General features: G+C 40.6%; 1 protein-coding gene across 23 annotated transcripts in view; it reads right to left on the bottom strand.

Annotated features, from left to right (window-relative positions):
• Positions 1 to 25,606, bottom strand: part of IQCM (IQ motif containing M) — a 577,684-nt gene that overhangs the window by 397,652 nt on the left and 154,426 nt on the right. The window lies entirely within an intron of this gene.

The following is a 25,606-nucleotide window of genomic DNA, read 5'->3' as shown; positions in this document are numbered from 1 at the left end:
TGATTGGATGGCTTCAGAAACTTCCTGGCAACAGGGTGTGACTGGTTAGGGCATAGACCACCCCTTGTCTGGATTGGCTGCCTTGGCTATATAAGCTGCTGTAGTAACTGAAATACACGAGTCTGTAGGTTGCTTGCCTAAGGCCTGCTTTCACCCAACTCTTGGGGCCTGTGTGGTGACTCCACACCTCTTGCCCCCACCATTCTCCTCCTCCCAGAAACGAATCCACAGCAACAATAAAGTACCATTTGAATACCAGTTTTACTGTTAATTAGCATAGTACAGCACATTAAGGACAGAGACCCTACATGGGAATAAGTGCACAGTGACTCCTGTTGTTGATTTAACAATTGACACTCTTATTTATGACGTCAGTAATCACTTGAGGTTCTTGTCATGAGCTGCCAAGGCTATGGAGACCTCTTGAGTCACAAACTCTGATATTAGTTAGACAAAGCGATAATCAAAATGGAGGTTCTCTCCTCCCTTCAGAGAAAGGAACCTCCTTCTTTGATGGCCTGTTCTTTCCACTGGGATCTCACTCACAGAGATCTTTCATTTAGGTCATTTTTTGCAACGGTGTCTTGGCTTTCCATGCCTAAAATACTCTCATGGTCTCTTTAGCCAGATCCAAACGCGTTAAGGGCTGATTCTGAGTCCAGAGTGCTATTTAGGGCATTTGCCATTCTATGAGTCTGCTGTGTATCCCACTTCCCATATTGGGTTGTTCTCTCCTTTTTAATTCTATCAATTATTATTAGCAGACACTGGTTCTATTTATGTGATTCCTTTGACAATACCATCATTATGATTAACTATGTACTTAAACTGATCACTTTAACTAGTAATATGGCATTAAGTTGGCAGGCACATGGGAGATTTTGAATGATTTTACAGCTCCTAGCTTTAGTCTTACCCACATCTAGTTGGGTTGTGATGGGCATTTGAGGAATAGACCAGTAAATGGAAGATATCTCTCTCTTCTACCCTCTCTCTCCTCCCTTCCTTCATTCCTTCCTTTCTGAAATAATATAAAAGATATTTAATCAATGTATTATTGATAGATAAATGCAAATTGGGGTATTTTATATTATTTCATTAGCTGTCTTGGTAGTATAAATCACAGTCCTGTATTTTAATCTAGAGCCAGAAAGATAATTTGTGTGATGTTTGTAGTCTTCCCTCTTTCTGGGCCTTACAAATTGTCAACTGTTAAATTATTCACTGTACTATCATTAATTTTCCATCCTGCCAACCACACAAAATTACTGATGATATTACCTTATCCCTTTCTCTTTTTTAAGATTTATTTATTTATTTGAAAGGTGGAATTAGAGTAGGGAAGGGAGAAGCAGAGAAAGAGATGTCTTCCATCCACTGGTTCACTCCCCAAATGGCCACAATGGCCAGGGTTGGGCCAGACCAAAGTCGGGAGCTTCATCTGGAGGTCCCATGTGGGTACAGGGCTCCAAGAACTTGGGCCATCTTCTGCTGCTTTCCCAGGAGCATTAGCAGGAGGCTGGATTGGAAGTGGAGGAGCCAATACTCAAACCAGAACTCATAATGGATGTGGGCACTGCAGTCACCAGCTTGACATGCTGAGCCACAGCACCAGCCCCATCCCCTTTCTTCTTTACTCTCACAAAGTCAAAATTTTTCCCATATTGAAAGCCAAAATCTTACTGCCTCATGGCTAAGTTTCTTCTAAACGTGAGCTAAGCCCACATCTGCCACACTAATTATAATGCAAGTTATTCTATCGCTATTTAGCACCAAAATCTAAAACATATTTTCTTTGTGAAAGCTTTTGAAGTTATTTTTCTATGTCTAAATTGCACTTGAAGATTTTACAGAAAACAGGTAGAGCTGAAAAGACCATAAAATTGTTTAGAATCCTAGACAGGAACGTAGGAGATTTAAGTGCCACCCTTATTATATTTTATTAGAATGTAAACATAATAGCAGGTGCTTTGAAAAAAAGACAAGTATACCAATAAAAATCTTACATGCTGAACACCAGGAAAGCAATAACACTTCTATTATACACTATTTTATGAGATAATTGCCATCTGAGAAATAGGGATAGGGATATTATCACTAACAGAAAGGACTTAAGGAAATGCAAATTCCTGATTAGGATCATTTTCAAGGGAGATAAACAGCTATTGGTACAGGATTATTTCTTTGATTTCTCACCAACGCTTAGCTTCCCTCACATTTCATACCATTATTTGTTTTAGGTAAACTATATCAAACACTTTGATACACTTTCTCATCTTGCATTAGGAGTCATATTTTTCCCATGCTTAAACCAAGTCTACATGAAAGGACAAAAAATGCTTGCCAAATCATGGTATGTTGTTTGTCCTCAAATGGATTTGGCATTCCTTTTGTTATTTATCTACACAGACTTGCCAATGGCATTAACAACCAGAAAGAACAAGAATCTGACTCATCTGCAGCCAATCACAAAACTGCAGGCTGTAAAGCTGACCTATTTTGTGACTTGTCATAGAATCCAAAACCAAGGTGAAACAGAACATGGAGCCTGGCTTCATTCTTAATTAATATATTGCTGCTGAAAAATCCTATTTCCCAGTATATTCCATGCCAAAAAACTTGTCGCAGTTGTTCCCTAGCAGGGTATTAAATAGTTACGCTTTTATTAACTCCTTAAAGCCACAAGAAACACTAAACTCTAAAACTACATTACATACCTGAGCACCAACGTAGCTTATGCATGGTGAAATAAAAGTGGAATATTATCTTTCAGACACACATAAGGTAAATTTATTATACTTAGCTTTAGATTCTGTACTAATTATAACATTTATATAAAATCTGTTGGCTGAAGGGGAGTAGAGGAAGATAGTACATGGAACCCATTTAAGTTTCCAAGAAAACTGTCTTTTTACAGAAGCACTAAGTATCTGCTTTACACAGATACAGGGCTATCAGCATTCCTGTATCAGCTTATAAGCTCTCATTAATCCTTCAACATCATCAACAAAGTGTCTAGTATTTTATAATTTGCATTGCGTTTCCACACACCTCACAGCAATTATTTTTTATCATCACCATTTGACAAAATAGGAACCAGAGGATCTAATATATAAAATAACTTGGCCTAAATCATGGAGCAAGAAAGCCAGATCTTGATATTTGATCTTTAGTTGCTAAATTTCAGGTTCTTTCCAAGCAAAAAGAAAAACCTCTAGATGTATTAAGTGCAGCACATTTAATCAAATTTCCCTTATCACCCATGAACAGACAATCAACCTGGACCATATTCACCATGTGGATGGACAACTGCAAAGTCATCTTCTTAATCATCCTCTAACCACAGCCCAGAAGATATTCCTTTAAGCATTGCAAGCATTTTCTTCTGGAAGGAATATTTACTTCAGGGTTATAAATACAGGGATAAGAAAAATGTGAAATTCACTCCAGATTCAAGATAATAAAACTTGGTGGCCAAGAACAAAAAAAGAAGACAACCTCTCATAATTGAAAATCAGCACTTTCAGGGTAACACTTCTTTTTCAAGGGAAAGAATGATCCAAATATAATGATATGGATGATTAAAATCCCTGGAAGAAATAAATGACTAGCAAAATTATATACACATTTCATTTTACTATTGATGTCATAAAATTCTAAATGTAATTATGCCTATAAGTAAATAAAATCAGTTAAAGAGGCATAACTGAACTAATTGGAGTTCCAATTAGTTACAGTAATTTTAATTTTTTTCTTAAACAAGGCAAAACCACTGTGTACAAATTAAAATGATGCCTCACTTAAAAGCCAGGCAAAGAAAAGCCCTGGACAGGATAAATTCAAGGCCTTGCACTGTGTCCTAGAGTTCTAAACTTATAATATCTTCACTGAATTCTAGATACTTACAAAGAAATGTTATCCAATAACATTGGAACACCAAAACCCATTTTATGACCACTTTGGGCAATTCATTATCTTTGGTCCAGCAAACTATCATGCTCGCACTTCTTTGACAGAAATAGTCAATCTCCATATTCTTACTGCTCCTCTGACACAAGGAAACCATCTGTGCTCCCTTTAATAAATGAGGTATTGTGAAAAGGGACTCTCCAGGGAGATGTATGAAAAGTCACCATTTTCACAATAAAAAAAAAAAAAGCTCATTCCAAAGCTAGTGTTCTAACCCTGGAAATATCTGAATAACATTAGATGTATTTTCATTCTTACTAGTGAAACTGTATTCATTTCCTGGGACTTCTCAACTCTCCAATTCATAACACAGTATCTCCCTCAGATGTCATTTCTTTTCTGTTGAATTTTCTGAAATGTATCAGTTCTTTGTGGCTATGATCAGACAGGAAAGAAGAAGCTGTAGCAGTAGTCAAATATTTCATTACTGACCATACTAGCAATCAGAACTGAATTACCAAACCGTAACCATTCCCTAGCCTTCTTTCTCTTCATCCACAGAATGCCCCTGTGAGGATTCAATGAAAATAACCATGCCATGTGGAAACATCTTTGGAAGAATCAGGATATAACACATTCAATAGCTATGGCATATAACTTACCACAGAGTTGTTTTCATTATCATATAAGAAAGATGTTGGGCATTTGAATTGCCATCATTCTTTTAAAAGCTCATTAATTCTTTATAAAAATAAAATAGCTTCCAAGGCAGCAAGTATTATACCAGTTTTATGAGGCAAACAGATGCAGAGAAGAAAAGCAACTTGCTTGAGGTTAAAGAATAATTTAGGAAACTATTAAGTGTCCCTTTCAAATTCTCAAAGCAGTTGGGAGACTGTCATTGCTCCAACTACCCTGAATTACCCTTGATCCTGGTGAGAAAGAGGATGCAGCGCTCTGCACAAGTCGAAAGAAAGGAAGCTTTCGATTCAGAAAAACCTTACTGGTGCCATTTCCCAGCAGTGACAGCTTGGGCATGTCTCCCTCTGAGCCTGAGTTTTCTCATCTGGAAGAGGCAAATAATAATATCTTCCATGAAGGGGATAATGTATGGCTCAATATGGTGCCTAATATGTAGTAGATGACCAGTATATGCTAACTACATATTAACTGCTCTGTCCTGTTCAGCATTAATTGGCTTCTAGTAAACTAATGGAGGCATTTCAAAGCCAAAAATCAGCTTGTAGAGACAACAATATATTTTTACTCAGTCACAAGTTAAAATTTAAAAGTGAAGGTTATTAATTTATAGATAGTAGTAGATAGTAATGTTTATTTTTAAATAGAGCTTCCAGACCACACTGAGTGGTGGAAGATACTCAGAAACCAAAAACTCTGATAGAAACTACTGTTGATTCAATCACACAAAAATATACAAGCCCATTAAACATGTGATAACATGTTGTGGGTCTTTACGGTATCTCCACAATGACTACATGAAATGCTTTTTGGACCGATCTTCATTTAGAGTACACACCAGGCTTCTGGAACAATTTTCAAAAGTAACAAAATAATGTTAGGGCCAGCATTGTGGTGTAGTGGGTAAAGCCACCACCTGTGAAGCCAGCACCCAGCATGGGTACCGGTTTGTGTCCTAGTTGTTCCATTTCTAAACCAGCTCTCTGTTCGTCCCTGTGGAAAGCAGTGGAAGATGGCAAGTGTTTGGGCCCCTGCAACCCACGTGGGAGACTCGGATGAAGCTCCTGGCTTCAGTCTTGTCCACTTCTGGTCATTGCAGCCATCTGGGAAATGAACCAGAAGTTGAAGATAGATAAATTGATCTGTGTGTATGTGTGTGTGTGTGTGTGTGTTTGTAACTCTGACTTTCAAATAAATAAATAAATCTTTAAAGAAAAACAAACTCTCTCTAAAATAATGTTTTGATTCCTAAGTGCAATGGGATCCAAATCAGAAGGATTGGGCAGTGGGTTTGTCCCGATTCACAGGCTGCTGCAGGGTAGTGCCAACACAAAAAATGATGATTAATGTCTCCTATTCCACACTTAAGGCACTAAAAGACCCTAGCCTCCAAGCTTCCCAGTGTTGGTAGGGAATGCCAGGACATACATGCTATGATAGAATCATTTTGGAAGCATCCATGCAGGCCAAAGGAACGAATACTACCTTTGGCACTGTATAGCTCAGGTGGAAGCTGTTTTACACTGGGCAGTGATTAAGATAGATCTCTTTTATTCTGTCATACTGTCTGTGTTCATTGCACGTGCGCACACACACACACATTAGGTAATCAGGAATCAGTACACTATAACAGAAGTATATCCTCAATGGAACATGGAACAGTTTGAAAACCCACCTTCCCTACTTAAATCTGTTTAGCAATGCACATAAATGCTCATATTCCCTTCATTCCATTATTCAACAATAATTTGTAGAAGTCTGGGTTCTCAGTGGACCCACCAGTCTACTATTTAGCCACTGGCAATCTAAAGTTGGGAGGTGGTTGGGGAAGAAAAGGTCCTAGGGAATGAGCCCTCAACCTGTGAGATCTAATGCTACCTAGACGGTAGTGTCAGAGTTGAAACAGTGGACACCCAGCTGGTGTCTACCAGTAAATTCCTAAGTGAGGAGAAATAATCCTCTATTTTCATGACCATTGGTCACAGAAATATTCTATCTTGGAGACAGTAGAAAATAGCAGAAATAGACTTTGATTTTTCCTCTGTATCTCAGAACACTGCTTCAAAATTAATAAAAAGAAAAGTCAGTGAATTTAGTTTCTGTTTCTTTTATGTAAACATATATCAATCTCAGCACATTATCCCAGAAAGACAACTAATACCTTAAAAAGTTCAGTTTCAAATGTTTAAAATTAACTTTGGCTGATTTACTAATTAGCAGTAAATGATCAGATTTGTGCTGCAAAATGTTAAAGTAACACGAATGTTAATGGGTGGGGCTGACCAACTTCCACACTGTAGGGAATAAATAATTATAGGTCTGTTGATTATGTACAAATCACTTAGAGGAAGGAACTGCTCTGTGGTGAACACTTTTTAATGTCCAAAAGTGCCTAACATTGCTAGGAGGAAATTTATGTGTCATTCGATAAAAGATTTAATTACCTTAATAACAGGTTTACAGCTGTTCCTTTCCCAAACCTTCCAAAAGGTATGTAAACCGCAGACTATAGGCAAATCCTCAGGGCTTTCACGTAGTTAGTAGCACAGTTGCCTCTAACTACAAGAATTTATATGGCTGGGGAGAACATCTGTATTTACACACCTTCTCTTATTTCATAGACACAGAGAGAAAGAGGCTATGGCTAGCCAGGAAAGTTTGTGGCTTTGGTTAGTGAAAGCAACAGACCTTCCTACTTAACAATGGGAGGGTGTGTGCAGTTCTAGGAGATGAGTGACAAGCCATGAAGCCAATTATCCAGAGTCATACTCTATCATCCGCTTTCTCCTTAATAAATCAAACTTTTCAATATGCTTGCTCAGTTTCTGTGTCTGCCTTCTCAAATCAACTGGTTAGAAACCCAGAAGGGAAAAGATAATGTTACTGATTATAACCCTGATCCCTACTCCTTCCCCAAACTCCTGAAATATTGATATTTTTTAAACAAAAGAAGAAAAGTAATTTCTGTTAAACTGGAAAGTTGCACAAGGGTCAGAATCCATGGTAGATGAAATATAATTCAAATAGGAATCTCATAAACTGCTAAATAAATACACAAAATATGAAATGAAAGTTGAAACAATTAGCCTGTTGATGATACTTCTGCACACATTCTGATGAGAAACAATATTTTAGAAAAGTTTTTTTTCTAGCATTTAAAATTATTTTTGGAAGTTTACTATAATATTTCAATGCCTATTATATCAAATTATCAGAAACTTGATCATTCAAACTAATAGAGGCTTATTAGCTCATAGTTCCAGAGAGCAGAAAGATAAAATTAAGGTACTGGAAACACTGCCCTGCTTCAGAGGCTCTATGGGGGAAATCCAGTCCTTGCCTCTCCAGCTGCTGGTGGCTGCCAGAAATCCTTATCTATAGCCACGTCACACCAATCTTCCCCCACGTCAATCATTTGCATTTTCCTCTTCCACCTGTCTGTAATCCCCTTTTGCTTCTTTATATTAGGACATTTGTGATGATAATTTGGGCCAATTTGTATAATCCAGGATAATATATCCACTCCAACACTCTTGATCTAATGGCATCTGCAAAGACTTTCTTTTTTCCAAAGAAAGTAATATTTTCAAGTCCTAGGAGTCAAATTCTGATATCTATGGGTGGCCATTATTCAGCCTAATACAGATATCTTAAACAACATTTTTCCTAAAATGACTCAATGAAAAAAGGTGTTTCGGGGCCGGTGCCGTGTCTCACTTGGTTAATCCTCTGCCTGCGGCGCCAGCATCCCATATGGGCACTGGGTTCTAGTCCCAGTTGCTCCTCTTCCAGTCCAGCTCTCTGCTGTGGCCCAGGAGGGCAGTGGAGGATGGCCCAAGTGCTTGGGCCCCTGCACCCACATGGAAGACTTGTAGGAAGCACCTGGCTCCTGGCTTCGGATCGGCGCAGCGCTGGCCATGGCGGCCATTTGGGGAGTGAACCAATGGAAGGAAGACCTTTCTCTCCGTCTCTCTCTCACTGTCTATAACTCTACCTGTCAAATAAAAAAAAAATAAAAAAAGAAAGGCGTTTCTATCAGAACCCCAGTGACAACAGAAAACCTAATTAGCTCAATCAAGCTGAAGGATCCAGGAAGTCATAAATCTGAGATTCAGGCAGGAGTTGCACTCCATATTCTGAACCACTGCCTTTCTCGAAAGGCAGGATCTTCACTGGTTCTCATGAACAAGAAAGTTCAGGCAAAGTTTATCTTCAAAGGCTTAAACTATGTTATCAGGATTCGATGACTTGCTTTTTCTCCCTCATTCAGCTCCTTCTTCCATGTTTACTTTATCATAGGATTCCACATTGTGTCCTCTGGGACCCCCATGCTCACTTCATCCTTACTGGTTCAAAGCAAATCACTGTAGCCAAGAAAATAAACTAATCTCATTAGTCATGCTTGAATCATAAGCCTGGAGTTACAAGGTGGGGTAACAGCCCTACTAAAACTGCATGGACTCAGAACGGAGTAGTGTTTCCCCAAACTCAGATTAAAACATACAGAGAAACCAAAAACAACACATGCTCATTGAAGATTTTCACTATAAGCAAGAAAACACTGGTAAGGTGCTAGTGTTCTCACTTTACATCCTCAGAAGAGTTGGTATTATTTGCTCATATCTAAAGCTCATGGGAGGACCCTGGCTCACTCTGAAACATTTGACTGCACCTCTTGACTCTCTCTGCCTGCATTCTTCACCAAGGGCAAAACATGCAACAACGAACTTCATGTGAAAACCTCTGCAAGCTACCACTCTGTCCAAATATTTCTATTATTCACTAAGTTATCCTCTGGGCTAACAAGATCAGAGTCAGCATAAGGAAGGTGGTAAAAAGAATACCTCTCAATTGTTTGTAAATTTCATAATTAAAATAAAAAGGTTGAACATATGGTATTTGTCCCTTTGGGACTGGCTTATTTCACTCAGCATGATGTGTTCCAGATTCCTCCATTTTGTTGCAAATGACTGGATTTCGTTGTTTCTTACTGCGGTATAGTATTCTAAAGAGTACATATCCCATAATTTCTTTATCCAGTCTATCGTTGATGGGCATTTAGGTTGGTTCCAGGTCTTAGCTATTGTGAATTGAGCTGCAATAAACATTAGGGTGCAGACCTCTTTTTTGTTTGCCAATTTAAATTCCTTTGGGTAAATTCCAAGGAGTGGGATGGCTGGGTCGAACGGTAGGGTTATCTTCAGGTTTCTGAGGAATCTCCAGACTGACTTCCATAGTGGCTTGACCAGTTTGCATTCCCACCAACAGTGGGTTAGTGTCCCTTTTTCCCCACATCCTCGCCAGCATCTGTTGTTGGTAGATTTCTGCATGTGAGCCATTCTAACCGGGGTGAGGTGAAACCTCATTGTGGTTTTGATTTGCATTTCCCTGATTGCTAATGACCTTGAACATTTTTTCATGTGCCTGTTGGCCATTTGGATTTCCTCTTTTGAAAAATGTCTATTGAGGTCCTTGGCCCATCTCTTAAGTGGGTTGTTGGTTTTGTTTTTGTGGAGTTTCTTGATCTCTTTGTAGATTCTGGTTATTAACCCTTTGTCTGTTGCATAGTTTGCAAATATTTTTTCCCATTCTGTCGGTTGTCTTTTCACTCTCCTCACTGTTTCTTTTGCAGTACAGAAACTTCTCAATTTGATGCAATCCCAATAGTTGATTTTGGCTTTGACTGCCTGTGCCTCCCGGGTCTTTTCCAGAAATTCTTTGCCTGTGCCAATATCTTGAAGGGTTTCTCCAATGTTCTCTAGTAACTTGATGGTGTCAGGTCGTAGATTTAGGTCTTTAATCCATGTGGAGTGGATTTTTGTGTAAGGTGTAAGGTAGGGGTCTTGCTTCATGATTCTGCACGTGGAAATCCAATTTTCCCAGCACCATTTATTGAATAGACTGTCCTTGCTCCAGGAATTAGTTTTAGATCCTTGATCAAATATAAGTTGGCTGTAGATGTTTGGGTTGATTTCTGGTGTTTCAATTCTGTTCCATTGGTCTATCCATCTGTTTCTGTACCAGTACCATGCTGTTTTGATTACAACTGCCCTGTAGTATGTCCTGAAATCTGGTATTGTGATGCCACCGGCTTTGTTTTTGTTGTACAAGATTGCTTTAGCTATTCGAGGTCTCTTGTGCCTCCATATAAATTTCAGCACCATTTTTTCCAGATCTGAGAAGAAGGTCTTCGGTATCTTGATTGGTATTGCATTGAATCTGTAAATTGCTTTTGGGAGAATGGACATTTTGATGATGTTGATTCTTCCAATCCATGAGCATGGCAGATTTTTCCATTTCTTGGTATCCTCTTCTATTTCTTTCTTTAAGGTTTTGTAATTTTCATCATAGAGATCTTTAACGATCTTTAACCATATGTTCTCCCTGATCGGTGACGACTGACTGAACACCAAGAGGGAAACCTGTTGGAGTGAGGTGGACACTATGGGAAATGGTGGCTTGATCAGCATAGCCCTGACTGTTAATGAACAACTAAATACATTATCCCTCTTAGTAGTTTTTTTTATCTGTTCTACTTAATATGACTGGTTTAGATCTGTAATTGATGCACAGTTATTCTTAAGTGTTGAAAATTAACTGAAATGTGATCCCTGTTGAACATGGTGGTGGGAATGGGAGAGGGAAGAGATGTATAATTTGGGACATGCTCGGGCTGACTTGCCCCAAGTGGTGGAGTTGGAAGCATACCAGGGGATTCCAATTCAATCCCATCGAGGTGGCATGTACCAATGCCATCTCACTGTTCCAGGTGATCAGTTTCAGTTCACAGTTGGTCATGGTGAAGGGACTGGGAGTCAAAGGGAGCACATAGACAAGTCTAGTACCTGCTAACGCTAACTGATGGAGTAAATAAAGGGGAGAGTGATCCAACATGGGAAGTGAGAATCTCAGCAGACTCATAGAATGGCAGATGTCCTAAATAGCACTCTGGCCTCAGAATCAGCCCTAAAGGCATTCGGAGCTGGCTGAAAAGCTCATGAGAGTATTTCAGGCATGGAAAGCCAAGACACTCTGGCAAAAGATCTCTGCGAGTGAGATCCCAGTGGAAAGAACAGGCCATCAAAGAAGGAGGTACCTTTCTCTGAAGGGAGGAGAGAACCTCCACTTTGACTATGAGCTTGTCTAAACAAGATAAGAATCGGAGAACTCAGAGGGCTTCCATAGCCTTGGAAACTCATGACTGGAGCATAGGGAGATTACTGATGCCATAGACAGGAGTGTCAATTGGTAAAGTCAACAACAGGAGTCACTGTGCACTTACTCCTCATGTAGGATCTCTATCCTTAATGTGCTGTACATTGAGATTTAATGCTATAACGAGTACTCAAACAATATATTTCACTTTGTGTTTCTATGGGGGTGCAAACTGTTGAAATCCTTACTTAATGCATACTAAACTGATCCTCTGTAAAAAAAAAAAAAAAAGAAATTATCAATTCCCAACTTGACTCTCACTGGGATTAAACATGACAATAGGTCTGATCTGATTTCATCATCATTTTAAAAAATCATCTATTATTTTTCACTTTATGTTTCTGTGTGGGAGCAAACTGTTGAAATCCATACTTAATGTATACTAAGCTGATCTTCTGTATATTAAGATAATCGAAAATGAATCTTGATGTGAATGGAAGGGGAGAGGGAGTGGGAAAGGGGAGGGTTGTGGGTGGGAGGGATGGTATGGGGGGAAAGCCATTGTAATCCATAAGTCGTACTTTGGAAATTTATATGCATTAAATAAAAGTTTAAAAAAAAAATAAAAAGGTTGATGATCTTTGTGGTTACTTCAATGTCAGAAAGCATGCAACTGTGAAGCAATGACCCTCCTGTCTTACTTGAAGTCTCTACCCTCTATCTTTCTATCATAGCTTACAAAAAGAGAAAAAATATAATGAAGCACTGTATTCAAAACACTGAACTTGATTAAAGTTTGTGAGATTAGAAAGAAACACATGTCCTTTGTGTGCAGTATATATACTCTCCAGTCAGGCTGCACTGGTGAATTTGATTGTATTTTCTTCCGCTCAGATATGTAATTCATTTGTTAATTTTCAGAATTTTGTTTAGGTTGTTTCTATAAGAGCATGGACAAGCAAAAGAAAATTCCTGACTGGAACTGATAAGAAACATAACAATCTAAACCAGAAAGAAAATAAGAAAAGTAGAAGCAGTTGCAAAATTCTCCGCATGATGTTCTATCAAGAGTTCATCCCAAATGTATTCCCTTATTTGGAAATTCTTCAATAAGAGTCTGCTTTTATGTGTGGAGAGAGATTAGGATATTTCAAGTTCCAAAACTTCAAAATCCAATTATTTTGTGATACCCAATACAATATACTTCCCTATTTCATGGAAAAAAAATCTAGTTTCTATTTTTCTTACATAATTTGTTATGGAGCCTAGACTTAAATTCTTCTAAATAATTTTGTAGGAATGAGTAAGAAAGAGTTTTAACATGTTTGTTACTTTCATAGGTATACTTAAAATTATTAAAATATAGAATATTTTATAAACATTGGTGATAAAAATTTGTTAGTAGGCTGTCACCACTGTGGGCAAAGAAATAAACGTAGCAAAAGGGCATTTTTCCTGATAGTTTTTTGCAGTGTTTTTTAGCTAAACTAGACATTATTAAACATTACTAAAATTCATTATGCCTTCATTTTATAAATAAGGAGAAATGTTTGTGATATGAAGACCAAAGAACACATACTTTCAACTCAAACACACATTCATACACATCCAGGCATTCTCTGCAGTCACATATCCACACACATTTTTATATACTCACACTCATACATACTTAAAGTAATTCACATGCACATATACACACTCAAAACAATCACATACAGTCACATATCAATATACACACACAGTCATAAATATTCACACATACACACTCAAGTACACATACTTGTACACATTTTCAGTCTGATAAAGAATTCAATATCAACCTTAAAAATATATGCTGGATGGATATAATGAAAGCTCATAGAGTTTAATTGAATCCTATTTTAAAACTTAAATATCTCAAAATCAAACCTAAATATCCTTTATACCATATTATATGGTATATTATATGGCAACTATAAGTTAATGTTTAATGCTTATTACATAAACTGATTTTTATATAATTTCAATAATTTTAATAACCTATTAATTCAAATTACTAATAATTTTAATAATACAGATGCATAGATGGTTGGCTGAATAGTAACAGAAGGTGATTAAGCAGGTACTGTAGAAAGTCCATACAAAGAGGATAGAATTTCTTATTTTTCCTCATTTCTCTTTATTAACTCTGGGCATGTTATATTAGCAAGCACAAAGAATAAAACTACTAAAGATATTTGATATTGTAATTGTTACAGTATGCTTTTAAAACTGATATGCTTGGATATCAAGCAATGTTTGCCCTGTTCTCACGTAAGATACTCAGTTTATGGAAGAAAATACAGCTGAATTCATCAGTGCAGCCTGCCTGGAGAGTACACATACTACACACAAAGGACAGACGATTCTTCTAATCTCACAAACTTTAATCAAGTTCTTGAATTAAGGCCACTGATATCTTAGATCATGCTTCTATTCACCCTGAAGTGGATATTGGGAATATGTTTAAAAAATAGTCACAAGTACAGACTTAATATATGCGTTCTGAGATAAGAACTTTGAGAAATGAATTGCAATTTTAATTCAAATACAAACTCTATGATCAGTACTTCACAGCTGTCTGATGGGGCACAGGCAAAAGTTCCTAGTAAACTACCTCTGAGCCCCACAGAGCCTACCATGGGATTTTTCAGAAGGATTGCTGGTCCCTAGCTCTCCTGATAAAATATTAAGTCCCTTTCACATCACCACCTCCAACATCGTCAGCCTCATGATTAGAAACTGCTTAAGGGCCGGCGCCACTGCTCAATAGGCAAATCCTCCACCTAGCGGTGCCAGCACACTGGGTTCTAGTCCCGGTCGGGGCACCAGAATCTGTCCCGGTTGCCCCTCTTGCAGGCCAGCTCTCTGCTGTGGCCAGGGAGTGCAGTGGAGGATGGCCCAAGTGCTTGGGCACTGCACCCCATGGGAGACCAGGATAAGCACCTGGCTCCTGCCTTCAGATCAGCGCGGTGTGCCGGCCGCAACGCGCCCGCCGCGGCGGCCATTGGAGGGTGAACCAATGGCAAAAGGAAGACCTTTCTCTCTGTCTCTCTCTCTCACTATCCACTCTGCCTGTCAAAAAAAAAAAAAAAAAAAAATAGAAACTGCTGAAGAGAACAACTCCTCAAGAGACCCTCACTAAACAGATGGCCCATCTTCTCTATGAACCAGTCATACAACTCTTCTTCCCCTTTAGCTCGGTCTCCAAAGATCTGCACTTTCATCCTCCCTTGACCTACACCCCAAACTCATCACCATGCCTAAGAAACCAAGGTTTTACATCAGCCAAATTGATCATCTCACTACCTTCTCAATGGGTTCCTCTTGTCTTCTTGTTCTAACCGCTATTTTACTAAGCAAACAGCTTTTTCAGTAAATCACTCAAGGGGAAACTATTCTTTTCTTCCCCCCTTCACAGACTCTAGGGATTTAGGCAAAGTCAGTTTCTTCCTTGATCCCCATTCACACTTCCCATTTGTCTTAGTTCTGGAAAAAAAAAAAAAAAAAAGGATTTCACGTTTCACAGGAATCCATATTTTCAGATCACATTCTCTTAGATTATGATTATTTCACCTTGCTCCTTGCTGCTCAAAACTCCAATACTTCCAGTCCTATTCCACCCTCAAATGAGGATCTTACTTCTTTTTTTTATGTTTTATTTTTTATATTTTATTTTGTTAACAGGCAGAGTTAGACAGTGAGAGAGAGAGAAAGATCTTCCTTTTTCTGTTGGTTCACCCCCCAAGTAGCCACTAAGTCTGGCGTGTTGTGGCAGGCGCGCTAGGCCGATCTGAAGCCAGGAACCAGGTGCTTCCCTCTAGTCTCCCATGCGGGTGCAGGGCCCAAGGACCTGGGCCATCCTCCACTGCACTCCTGGGCCACAGCAGAGAGCTGGACTGGAAAAGGGGCAACCGGGACAGAATCTGGCGCCCCAATCAGGACTAGAACCCAGGGTGCTGGTACCGCAGGTGGAGGATTAGCTTAGTGAGCCGTGGCGCCAGCCAGATCTCACTTCTTTTTTTTTTTTTTTTTTAAACTTTTATTTAATGCATATAAATTTCCAAAGTACGACTTATGGATCACAATGGCTTTCCCCCCACTTCTAATACCATCAAAAAAATAAAAGCAATCCCATTACTTAAATCTACCAATCCCCCTGCATCTATCTCATGGCCCTGCCTTCCGCCTAACTCAACAAATGAGCTGTCCTTGCTCTGTATAAAGCACTGTTCCATTTTGATTGAAATAGGAGCCACATATACTCCAACCCTCTCATTTCCCTCCTTGTTGTTCATTCTCTACTTTCTTTGCTGGGTACTCCTTATCATGTCCTCTAAATGTTGGGATCAGTCCTTGCATTTTTTTCCACCTAAATTTACTAGGTGATCTTATCTAAGTCAATGATTTTAAGTAATATCTAAACTTTGCTGTCCAACACAGAAGTCACTCACTAAAGGTAGCTATTGAAACCTTGACACATGGGCAGTCCAAATTGAATACTTGATGTCTTAGTTCATTTTGACATGAAAAAAGATTTTACAAGAGGCATGAGAATTGTGTTTTCCTTTTATTCTTGTTCCCTGATAGAATATACTCTTGCTCTTTCCAAAAGAAACAACCTGACAGTCCACTCAGCACTGCATACAGCTCCACTTACCAGATCTCTGGTTGGTTTATAGACTTCATAAAGTTCAGATATGGTTCCCTTTGATCCAGTAAAATGAGAACCAAATATTATCTCTAACCTTCTCCCCAAGGCACATAAGAACACACAGTAGCAGGACAAGGTATAAGACAACCTCAACAAAAACTCCATTAGTCAAAGGGAATAAAAGAGAATATAACCAGCCACTAGTTTAAAAATTTTCAGATTTCTTCTGGGGAATCACTTTAATGGATCCCTAACCTAGAGGTGAGGAAGTTCTTTAAATAGACAATGATTCTGTTTTGGTAGGCATACCTCTTCATGGTTTTGGGCTTGGTTGAATGGCTGGTCAGTTGGTTGGCTGGTTTTGGCTTTCTTTTGTTTTTAGCGACCCTAGATCCATGCTCTGGAAAACTGTTTATTTACTTCTCAGCCTCATCTTCCTCTTATCTTTCTGGAGGCTTATATAACTTACGTGGTATGCTTCCTGATAAAGTCAGATTATTTTACTTTTGGAACATTCAGTTGAGTCAAGGTTCACGATTTCTCTAGCAGGAGAATTGTCTTAAAGTCTATTGGCTTCCCATCAATTTTTTTTTTTTTTTGGCCAGGCAGTGTTAGACAGTGAGAGAGAGAGACAGAGAGAAAAGTCTTCCTTCCACTGGTTCACCCCCTCAAATGGCCACTACGGCTGGCGCTGCACCGATCCGAAGCCAGGAGCCGGGTAGTTCCTCCCGGTCTCCCATGCGAGTGCAGGGACCCAAGCACTTGGGCCATCCTCCATTGCCTTCCCGGGCCACAGCAGAGAGCTGGACTAGAAGAGGAGCAACCAGGACTAGTACCCAGCGCCCCAACCGGGACTAGAACCCGCAGGCGGAGGATTAGCCTAGTGAGCCATGGCGTCGGCCCCCCATCAACTCTTTGTTCTAATAACCACCAAGTATTTTTTTTATATACAGCTTCAAACTCTCCCTTTTTTGCTTTGTTCCCCTACCCTTTGTCTTACTTTACCAATGATGACAGCCTTGACATTTTCTGAAATAGTGAGCTAGGTTGTGAAAGACATATCTTTAATATATTTTTTGCTGCAATGTTATGTTAGTGGTTATTTGCTCAAATCCAAGATCATAAATACCTAGTATATCTAATCATTCCTCACTGAAAACTATTTTCCTTAATTTCTTTCTTTTGTTATTATAACTTCCCAAAGACTGCCAGAAACCACCAACACATTTTAATAATACTGTTTCCCAACTTCTATACCTAAAGCTACAAACCTCAGTAGGTATATGGTCTACATTGTAACTTACTGCAGATGATAGTTTTATCATTACATAAACACATCTCCAATCTTCTAAACTGCTCTCTGTGCTTCCCATGCTGCCATTTAGAGCTAAGCCAATGCCTGAGCTCTTCCCAGTGTCCCATGTGCTACTTTACTGTTAAGAAATTCTAGAGAACTGGGCCGGCGCCGTGGCTCACTAGGCTAATCCTCTGCCTAGCGGCGCCGGCACACCGGGTTCTAGTCCCGGTTGGGGTGCCGGATTCTGTCCCGGTTGCCCCTCTTCCAGGCCAGCCCTCTGCTGTGGCCAGGGAGTGCAGTGGAGGATGGCCCAGGTGCTTGGGCCCTGCACCCCATGGGAGACCAGGAAAAGCACCTGGCTCCTGGCTCCTGCCATCGGATCAGCGCGGTGCGCCGGCCGCAGCGTGCTGGCCGCAGCAGCCATTGGAGGGTGAACCAACGGCAAAGGAAGACCTTTCTCTCTGTCTCTCTCTCTCACTGTCCACTCTGTCAAAAAAAAAAAAAAATTTACAAAAATAAAAGAAAGTGATAAAGCACAACTGTGAGAAACGGCAAAGGAAGACCTTTCTCTCTGTCTCTCTCTCTCTCACTATCCACTCTGCCTGTCAAAAAATAAAAAAAAATAAAAAATAAAAAAAAAAGAAATTCTAGAGAACTGTACTTCTTTAATATCTATAAAATCTTTTTGTTCAGTTCTATCCCTGATGCCACAGCCTTAATTTAAGTCATTCCTTCTCACATGAATTACTATCTCTTTATTGGTCTCCGTGCTTCCAAAACATCACATTCCACTTCTGCTACCAGTAAACATTCTGAAATGCAAATGTGAACACTGCACCTTTCCTTTAAATATCTTGGATGGTTTCCATTTTAGGTTAAAATTCAATATTCCTCAGACTACATTTTTTTTTCATCTCTAATCACTCCCTAATCCTCATCATCTAATCATTTAGTTGCCTCAAATACACTACAATCACTTTCTCAGATATCCAGATAATCTGAGATATCCAGATTTCTGAGATATCAGATATCTCAGATATACTGGCCTTCTTACTAGGTAAGATTTTCCTTCTTTCTAACACTTACTCATCCTTCAATATTTATCAAGTACTTTAAATTTTCTGTGAATCCATCCCTGACACCTGAATCTGAATTAGGATTTTTATTAATTTTAAAAAGATATAACTTGCATGGCCAGCAGTTTGTTATACTGGGCTAAACCTCCACCTGTGGCACTGACATTTCAGATCCTGGCTGCTTCTCTTCTGATCCAGCTCTCTGCTAATGGCCTTGGAAAGGAGTAGAAGATGGCCCAAGTCTTTGGGCCTTTGAACCATGTGCTAGACCTGAAAGAAGCACCTGTCTCTTGGCTTCAGATTATGGCCGTTATGGCCATTTGGGGAATGAACCAGCAGATGGAAGACCTTTCTCTCTGTCTGTAACTCTTACTCTCAAAAAATGAATAAAATCTTTAACCAAAAAAAGGTATATCTTCCTTCCATTATACTATCAGTCATGTGATGTTATAATTGTATATTTACTTTCCTTATCCCACAGTGTAGCAGATACAAATTAGGTACATCAAAACTGAAACCCCTAAGCACAAGTAACTTACATTTTATCTTTTTATTCCTCACAAATAAATGAGCATTGGTTGAAAAAGGCATGAACCTCACCATTTCAGTATGATAATGACCACACATATCTATCTTTAGTCTTTGCCTACCTACCTTTTTTTTTTTTTTTAACAGGCAGAGTGGACAGTGAGAGAGAGACAGAGAGAAAGGTCTTCCTTTGCCATTGGTTCACCCTCCAATGGCCGCTGCGGCTGGCGCGCTGCGGCCGGCACACCGCGCTGATCCGATGGCAGGAGCCAGGTGCTTCTCCTGGTCTCCCATGGGGTGCAGGGCCCAAGGACTTGGGCCATCCTCCACTGCACTCCCTGGCCACAGCAGAGATCTGGCCTGGAAGAGGGGCAACGGGACAGAATCCAGCGCCCCGATCGGGACTAGAACCCGGTGTGCCGGCGCCGCAAGGCGGAGGATTAGCCTAGTGAGCCACGGCACTGGCCCCTACCTCCCTTTTAAATGCCAGATATCCTTTTCCAATTGCCTAATGCTTATCTCCACATGCATGCCTATTTGCTACATCTAAAACTCAGTTCCATATCTTCCTGAACCCCTTTTCCCATCTGCCCCAAATCTGCTTCTCATTCTACTGTGGTTCAAATGTTTGTGTCCCTCCAAAATTTATGTTGCAACCTAAGACTCAATGTGACAATATTAAGAGGCAGAGTCTTTGTGAAATGATTAAGTCAGGAAGGCAAAATCCTCACAAATGAGACTAATGTCCTTACCAACAAGACCCTAGAGAGCTGCCTGGCTCTTTCTTCCTTCCTCCCTTGTGCCATGTGAAGACACAGTGACCATACCTTCTTGAGAAGCAGAGAGAAGGGCCTCACTAGACACCAACACCCTGGTTACTTGCCTTTGGAATTCTAGCCTCCATAACTATGAACAAAAATTTATGTTGTTTTTGTCATACCCAATCTCAGAGATTTTGTTATAGTAAGAAGAACAGACCATGACATCTGAATTCTCATCTCAATATTTTCTGTCCAGTTTCTAACACTAGAAACCTCAATACTTTTTCAACATCTTCATTTTCATTACATAATCAGCTGACTTTCAAAAATCTGTTAATTCCTGTTGAAGTGAAATAGACACTATCAGAAAAAGCGACTTGATCAGCCCTTGTCTTGACTATTGAGGAACAACTTAATACTTTATCCCTTTTAGTATTCTTTTGTTCTACTTAATACTATTGGTTGAACTCTTTAATTAACACACAATTATTCTTAGGTGTTTAAATTTAACTGAAAAGTGATCCCTGTGAAATGTAACAGTGGGAATAAGAGAGGGAGGAGATGTAAAGTCTGGGACATGCTCAATCGGATTTGCCCCAAACAGTAGAGTTAGAAATGTACCAGGGGATTCCAATACAATCCCATCAAGGTGGCATGTACCAATGACATCTCACTAGTCAAAGTGATCAGTTTCAGTTCACAATTGATCATAATGAAAGGATTAAGAGTCAAAGGGATCACATAAACAAGACTAATGTCTGCTAATACTATCTGAAAGAATTAAAAAGGAGAGAACGATCCAACATGGGAAGCAGGATACACAGCAGACTCACAGAATGGCAGATGTCCTAAACAGCACTCTGGCCTCAGAATCAGCCCTTAAGGCATTCAGATCTGCCTGAAGAGCCCATGAGAGTATTTTAGGCATGGAAAGCCAAGACACTCTGGCAAAAACAAAAAACAAAAAACAAAAAAAAAAAAAACAACACCACCTAAATGAAAGATCTCTGTGAGTGAGATCCCAGTGGAAAGAATGGGCCATCAAAGAAGGAGGTGCCTTTCTCTGAAGGAGGAGAGAACTTCCACTTTGACTATGACCTTGTCTAAATAAGATCGGAGTTGGCGAACTCAAAAGGCTTCCATAGCCTTGGCAACCCATGACAAGAGCGTAGGGTGATTACTGACGCCATAAACAAGAGTGTCAAAAGTCAACAACAGGAGTCACTGTGCACTTGCTCCCCATGTAGGATCTCGGTCCTTAATGTGTTGTGCAATGTGAATTAATGCTAGTACTAGTACTCAAACAGTACTTTACATTTTGTGTTTCTGTGTGGGTGCAAACTGTTGAAATCTATACTTAATATACACTAGATTGATTTTATGTATATAAAGATAATTGAAAATGATTGATGTGAATGGAATGGGAGAGGGAATGGGAGATGGGAGGGTTGCTGATTGGAGGGAAGTTATAGTGGTGAAAAAGCCATTGTCGCTCCCCCTCTTCGTGGAGGAACGACACAGGACCCTGCGCTGTTCTTTCGTCTGCTCGGCCCTCCCCGGGTTTGCTGCTGGTTCTTCCCGGGTTGGCTACTGTCCCTTCCACCTCCGTGGAAGGGCGGTTCCCCCTGGCCACATTCCCCACTTCCGCAGGGGAGTGGCACACCGCCGGCCGGCTCTCTCGGGGGCTGCACAGGTGTTCCCCTTAGATGTTCCTGGTGCATGCCGTCTCTCTCCTCCTTTATAGTCCTCCTCCGCCAATCCTAACTCGGCTGCCCACACGCCGAGCACGCCGCTCTCCTCCAATCAGGAGCAGCTCCTGCAGCTTGTCAAGTTGGTGAGAGGCAGCTGGGTAGAAGCTGTTTACTTCTCTCCCAGCGCCATATTGTGGGAGAGCAGATGCATAGAATAAGTCTTAATTCCAGTAACTCAGTCTAGTCCGAATTGCTCCCCACAGATCCCCCTTTCTTTTTATTTTTTGGCATTGATACGCGCCTGTCTTCGGTGTCCCGCGGCACACACTCTGCTCTACTTGCTAGAGTTGCCACAGGCTCTTACAAGTCCTATCAATCAGGCAAACCGAATCCAAGCCTTCTCATTGCCGTATTGTGGGGGAGACTTATTAGTGTTGGTTCGTGCCTATCTTCGGTGACCTGCAGCTCATACTCTGGTCGAGCTGCCTGCTGGTGCTTATCGCCTAATCAGGCAGACCGAATCCAAGCCTCCTAATTGTATTGTGGGGAGGCCTTACTGATGTTAATTCGTGCCTGTCTTCGGTGACCTGCGGCGCATAAGCTGCTAGCCGCCGCAGGTGCTCATCGCCTCACTTATCGGGCAGACCGAATCCAAACTTTCTAATTGCCATGTTGTGGGGAGGCCTTTCTATTTCTCTATTTCTCTATGTCCGGGCATTCCTATTTCTCCCATTCTACTTCCATCTTCCAGCATTCCTATTTCTCTCACTTTACTTCTAAACTTCTGTTTCTCTTATCCCTGCGGCTTCCCGGCGGCGCCCGCCCCGAGGCTGCTTCTCGGCACCTCGCCCCGTGGCGGCTTCACAGCTCTGCGCGGCTTCCTGGCGCCTCGCCCCGCCGGCGGGTTCCCGGCTCTGCGCGCACGCTCCGCGGTCTCCACGCACTTCGCGCCCGCACCACGGCCTCGCGCCAACGCCCCGTGCTCTCTCTGCACGCGGCGGCTTCCGCGAATGTTTCCGCCACCACCGGCATTCAGTCCAAGTTCCCCGGACTAACCTGGCGAATTCTGGCGGCCCACGTCTCTGCCTCTGGTTCCAGATCTTCGCCTCTTGCTCCCCGGGGTGACTTGAAGAATTCCAAGATGGCTTGGCCTGCACTCGCGGCTTCATCCTCCCTAACATTTTTCTCTACCCGGTATGTTTCCTTAAGTTTTCTTCCAACAATATTCCTCTCATTTCTCCTGGCTACTCCCCACAGTCCGTATCCGAGTCCAAGCCTCCTCCAGGTTTCACTTTCGCCTTCAATCTCCTAGCTTCCCCGCCATAGTCCGCATCCGAGTCTATGAAAGCTTTCACTTTCGCTTTCAATCCTAACTTTTTTCCCACAGTCCATATCCGAGTTTATGCCTAGGCTTTCAATAGCTTCTTCCGGCACCTTTCTCGTCCGGCTTTCCCCTAGGCTCTTTGCTAGTCTCTCTCTCTGGTATTTTCCACTTCTTCCTGTTTCTTCCCTCCTAAGTTTCCTATCCGACCTAAGTTTTCTATCCGAGTCACGGCACCATTATGTCGCTCCCCCTCTTCGTGGAGGAACGACACAGGACCCTGCGCTGTTCTTTCGTCTGCTCGGCCCTCCCCGGGTTTGCTGCTGGTTCTTCCCGGGTTGGCTACTGTCCCTTCCACCTCCGTGGAAGGGCGGTTCCCCCTGGCCACATTCCCCACTTCCGCAGGGGAGTGGCACACCGCCGGCCGGCTCTCTCGGGGGCTGCACAGGTGTTCCCCTTAGATGTTCCTGGTGCATGCCGTCTCTCTCCTCCTTTATAGTCCTCCTCCGCCAATCCTAACTCAGCTGCCCACACGCCGAGCACGCCGCTCTCCTCCAATCAGGAGCAGCTCCTGCAGCTTGTCAAGTTGGTGAGAGGCAGCTGGGTAGAAGCTGTTTACTTCTCTCCCAGCACCATATTGTGGGAGAGCAGATGCATAGAATAAGTCTTAATTCCAGTAACTCAGTCTAGTCCAAATTGCTCCCCACAGCCATAGTAATCCAAAAGCTGTACTTTGGAAATTTATATTTATTAAATAAAAATTTAAAAAATCTGTTAATTCATCATAAGATAACCTCTACGTCTGAATTTAATCAATAATATTTAAAGGAACACTAGTTTCACTATGTGACATAAGATTTTTTAAAATGGGGAGTGTTTCATCAAATGAACTGGAGATAGTTAGGTTAAAAACAGTATATGTTACTTTTATTCATTATTTCTCAGAACTTTTTTTTTGCAACTAAGGTATAAATTTGATGCAAAAAATTTTAAAACCCATGCATAGTTTTTTCATACAACTTTTTTCCCAAATAAACCTTTTATTTAAGGAGTACAAATTTCATAAGTGCAACTTTAGGAATATAGTGATTCTTCCCAGATACCCACCCTCCCACTTCATCTCCTCCTCCCTCTCCCATTCCCTTTCTCCATTAAGATTCAGTTTCAATTAACTTTATACACAGAAGGCCAACTCTTTACTACATAAAGATTTCAACAATTGGCACACACAAAAAAAAGCTGTTTGAGAATAATTTTTACAGTAAACTCTCATAATCTAACTCATTGGGGACAAGAGGTCCAGCATGGGAAGTAAAAGCACAGTGACTCCTATTGTTAATTTAACAAGTAACACTCATATATATGATGTCAGTGATTACCCTAGGCTCTTGAAATGAGTTGCCTAGGCTATGGAAGCCTTTTGAAACCTCAAACCTCAAACAAAGTGGAAGTTCTCTCCTCCCTTCAGAGAAAAGTACATTCTTCTTTGATGGCCACCTTCTTTCCATTAGGTTCTCACTCACAGAGATCCTTCCTGTAGGACATTTTTTGACTCAGTGTCTTGGCTTTCCATGCCTGAAATGCTCTCATGGGTTTTTCAGCCAGACAAGAATGTCTTAAGGGTTGATTCTGAGATCAGAGTGCTATTTAAAGTATTCGTCATTATATGAGCCTGCTCTGTGACTGTTTACAGGTTGGAACATTCTATCCTTTTCATTTCTATCTATTATTATTGCCAGACACTTGATCTTACTTATATGATCCCTTTAACACTTAATCCTATCTATATGATCACTTTAACACTTAAGATAGTATTTTTACCATCCAGGTTAATGGGATTTGGGGCCCTATGGCAAGTTTTTAAACTGTACCCTTAGAAATAAGTCCGTAGGAATGTATGCAGAACTATATAGCTTTATAGTTACAAACTTAATGATCAATATGAATCATCAAGAAAGGAATATGTATTTTTTTCATATTGACCTGACTAGTAAATTCTTCATTAAGGTGAATTGCTCAGGACTGGACTTCCAAAGATGACACAAGGAGAAATACTGATATATTGACCCTCTTCCACACTTCATGCTTCGCTGCTGCCCTCATTAATAGCCCTTCCATCACTTCCCTGGACCATCTCTTTCCTGTACAACCTCCTCAGTAACTTCTCTGTAACCATACTCTCCACAGTCTCCACTGCCAGTTTTATTCTTTCTGACAGGAAAATGGCCTTTCCTATTCTCACTATTCTCTCCTTATCTCTAAGCAAACTTCTCCTAAAAAGCCATTTGTTATGAGATCTCTTTGATAAATTTTCATTCTGGCCCATGCCTAGTTACTCTTCAATGTTTGCAGAATGCCTTGCATATACTCTGCTACAGCAAAGTTACACACATGGTTAAGATTATGTCTGTTCCTGTATTTATAGATGAGTATATGCATACATACATACATAGTTCAAAGGGGAGAAACTCTATAGCTCCCAAAAATATTTTTAGAG

The sequence above is a fragment of the Oryctolagus cuniculus genome, chromosome 8 (genome assembly GCF_964237555.1).
Source record: "Oryctolagus cuniculus chromosome 8, mOryCun1.1, whole genome shotgun sequence".
NCBI lineage: Eukaryota > Metazoa > Chordata > Mammalia > Lagomorpha > Leporidae > Oryctolagus > Oryctolagus cuniculus.
This window is presented reverse-complemented; position numbering and strand designations above follow the sequence as displayed.